This window comes from Egretta garzetta, unplaced genomic scaffold (genome assembly GCF_000687185.1).
Source record: "Egretta garzetta isolate BGI_Z169 unplaced genomic scaffold, ASM68718v1 scaffold469, whole genome shotgun sequence".
NCBI lineage: Eukaryota > Metazoa > Chordata > Aves > Pelecaniformes > Ardeidae > Egretta > Egretta garzetta.
Genome location: NW_009260806.1, coordinates 286,931 through 290,757, shown reverse-complemented (window position 1 = coordinate 290,757; position 3,827 = coordinate 286,931).

The window sequence follows — 3,827 nt, the reverse complement described above, 5'->3', positions numbered from 1 at the left end:
CCCATAAGTAGTAAAGCTCCTCTGAAATACATGTGGTGCTTGGACTGGAGTTTTATTTCCCAAGAAAGGCTGAAATCCTGCAAAACAACGGTAAACCCTTGACTGACTCCAGTGAAGTGAGGATGGAGGGGGAGCAGCCGGCATATAACTTTGATAAAAGTGGGAATATGTGGGTACATCGCATCCAGAAGGAACAAAACCCTGGCCCAGCTTCTCACTTGGCAGACTGCAGAAGCCCAAAGCACTCGATCCTTACTCGTCCCCCCCTTTCCAGCTCTGAGGGGAGGCTGGGCTGCTCGGAGGCGGGAGTGGATCCGGCCCCCTATGTCCCCAGCGTGGCTTGCCAGGGAGAGATTTGGCTAGCAAGACTGCAGAGAGCCTGACAAAGGGGAAGAGGGAGATCTGCAAGGAAATCTGAGAGGAGACTTGGTACTGAGACCATTCGTGCAGAAGAGTCAAAAAATTGAAAGCAGAGTTTATAGAATGTGGACAAAAGCACCAAGATTGGATCCTGATGTTTGCCTGGTTAATTCAGAGGAAAATTCCCTATAGGCTTCAGTATGTTTTGGAGGAGGCTCTTCCTCTGCTGCAGCTGCCAGATCGGGTTGGTTCATCGTCAGCGGGGCTTTGCCTGCTGAGAATAAAGCTCCAGCACCTTTCCCGAGGGCGGCATGAGCACCCTCCCAGTTACGGCCAGTAAGGCGTGCTGTTCGGTACTGGGTATGCACGTGCTGTGTGCCAACAGAAACCTTTGCATGGGAGAAATGGGGGGGGACAGGGGACAGGACCATTGGTGCAGCCCAGGGAATGAGGTCAAGGCCAGGTTGGACAGGGCTGTGAGCAACCTGATCTGGTTCAAGGCGTCCCTGCTCCTGCAGGGGGTTGGGCTGGGTGACCTCTGGGGGTCCTTTCCAACCCAAAACATTCTACGATTCTATGAGGAGAGATGGGCCAGGGGCATGGATTTGATCTTAGAGTCCTTTCCCAACCTAAACAGTTCTATGGTTTGTGTCTGGCTGGTTCTCAGCAGCTCCTAGGAGGAGGTTTGCTCGGTCTCCTCCCCTCCGTTAGGACGGTTCCCCTACGCGAGTGCCCGCTTGCTGGCTGGTTTGAGAGGTCACATAGATATTTTTTTTTTTTTCCCCTCGCTGCTGTCATTTTGTTGTCACCGCTCCTAACCGATTGCTCAGTGCCATTCACTCGCAGCACCGGAGCCCAGGTTTTATTCCTAGGATCGGGAGGTTACAAAAGTCTTTCCCAAAGAAGTGCCAGGTGGCATCAGCAGCTCGGTACCACCGGGTACCACCACATCCATCGCTCCTGGAAATGGTGCCTTTTCCCTTTTTAACCTCACTGCCTGGCTCACTGCTTATTTCCAGCGCTCGTAACACATCTATGCCTGCCCGGGACTGCTGAACGGCAACTCGGCTACAACGAGCGGCAGAGGGGGAACAGGACAAAATGCTCTGGGGGAGAAGCGGGAGAGAGACCAAGCTCTGTCCCATCGCAAGAGGTGGGTTTTGAGGAGGGAGCTTTGCAGATGCTTATGGAAAGCTGCCCCAGCTCTGGAAGGACGTGCATGGACAAATGCGTGAGAACGGGATGCGGGGAGGCACCAGGGTCCAGTTGGAAATGGAGAACGACGGTGATTAATGCAGGATGCGAGATGCTAGTTAGCAGGCAGCGGGCTGGAAGGGAGTCTGCGAGCAAAAGCCAGGAGCCCGGCGAGCCAAAGGGGCCCGAACCTCCCTGCTTTCCCCAGCGAGAGAAGGTGAAGCGAGGAGGCTGTGGAGCCGGGCTGGCACGGCCTGGCCAGGGCCGTCCGCTGCTTTCTGCACCCGCTGCCAGCATGAAAATGAAAAAAATATGGAAAGTGCAAAGAGAAATTATTAAATGCAAAGCGAATTCTTAAAACCAACGAAAGCTGGGAAAGGGCTGCTGTGCTCCCGCCTTGGCCATTGCTCCCAAGCCATTTCAGGGATGTCCTGTCTAGCTGGGATCCGGGCTCCACCAGAACTAATTCTGAGTTTAAAAGAGCTCTGATCGTGCCATTTACTGCCCTCCCAAGTGCATTTGAATCACCCCGGGGGACCCAAACAACTGAAGTTCGGGCTGTCCTTAACCCAGGCTTCAGGTACAACCTGAACAGCTTGTGGCCGAGCGCCTGGGCAGGGGGTGCGGGTGAGGAGAGGTACGGGGGGGGGAAGAAGAGGGGAAATACAGAGCTGCGGCGTGCTCCCTGTGCCGGCGGCCTCGGGACGCCCCTCGCCGCTTGGCGTGCTGGTTTTTCTCATTACTAAAATGAACGTGTGCGGTGTATGTGCGTGTGCACGCAGACAGCAGCCAAGCTCAGAGCTTTCCCGGTCTGTGCTGGGCTTCTGGGCACCGTCACACGAATAACGAGAATTAATGGCACTGGCAGAAATGCTGCTGTTCAAACGACTCGCTCGTGGCTTTGTTTCGGCCGTTACAACATTGCCGCGCTGATGGCTAATCGCTAACGGCCCTGCCACAAATGAAGGCACACGCTGAGCTTTATTTCTGGAATGTCATCGGGCTAGTAGATAATGAGAAAGAAGAATTTTTTTTTCCCCGTAAATTGCTGAACATGTTGAAAATCGCAAGTAGAAAGCAGAGGAGCTTGTGCATCACCTCACCGAGGGGGATTTACAACGCTTGACGTCGGTCGGAGCAGGGAAACCCCGGGGCGATGGCACACGGCTGCATCTTCTGAACAAGCCATGCCCGCAAGATGTGTCTGGGAAGCGAGCAGGCAATGCATTAAATACAAAAGGAAAATAAAAAAGCAAAGAGGAAAGGAAAGAAAGGAAGGAGAGGAGAACAAGAGAGAGGGAGGAAAAGAAAGGAAGAAAAAAAGGAAGAAAATGGGAAGAAATACATCAATTTGTAAGTCTAAAGCTACCCAGGGGATGGGAGCAAGACCCCTCCAGGCCGGCCCTGGCTGAAGGCTCTGTGGAAACGCTGGTCCCAGGCTTGGCAGTGGCGGTGGCCAGGGTTCGGGCGGACACGTGGCAGCGTGGCTGGTCCAGCGCTCCCTTATAGCCCACCCTGGGAAAAGGGATGTGCCGCGGGGCTTGGCTGGGGCTGGTTAGACACACTGCCCATGGTGACCGGCAGTGCGAGTGGGTGGGCTACGGAAGGAGGAGGCAAAACAGGAATGCAGGTGCAGAACACGGCTTCTGGCATCTCCCTGGGCTGCGGGGCCAGGAGGCAGTGAGCGGGCTGGCCAAGGGACAGGCTGGCCATGGGGGCACCAGGGATGGGCTGGGGGCACACAGTGTGGGGCTGCGCTTTGGGCCAGCCGTGTGTCAGTCCCTCCAGGACCGTCTGGCTAGGAAGAAACACTTATTGCTTCTTCGGTGGGAGGGGGGGTGCTGTTTGGGGTGGCCCTTCGGAGGCGGTACGAGCGGGTGCTAACGGTGTAAAGAGGCTTTCGCCTGTGCTGATTGCTGCAGCAGTGCCTGTGGGCTCGGCACCGGGTTCCCTTCGGTCAGCACCGGCTTTGTTCTTTGTAAGCCCTCGCCCTTTCTGTTCCTTTCCAGGACATACGCTGGCCTGCTTGAACCGATGTCCCCAGCACAACGCCCTCTTCCCCCCGCCTTAGCCTTCCAGTCTGATCATTCACCCGCTCTAGCACTCAGCTCTGTTCTTGGGAGCCAAATAATAACAACACTTCTTCAGGAGCAGCTTTAAGTTGATACGAGCCGTAAGTCAAGAGGAACAAAAAAAAAAAATTTAAAAAAAAAAAAAATCAATATATTTTACTTAGGCAAGCATTACTATGTCGTTACTACTGCCTTCATTTG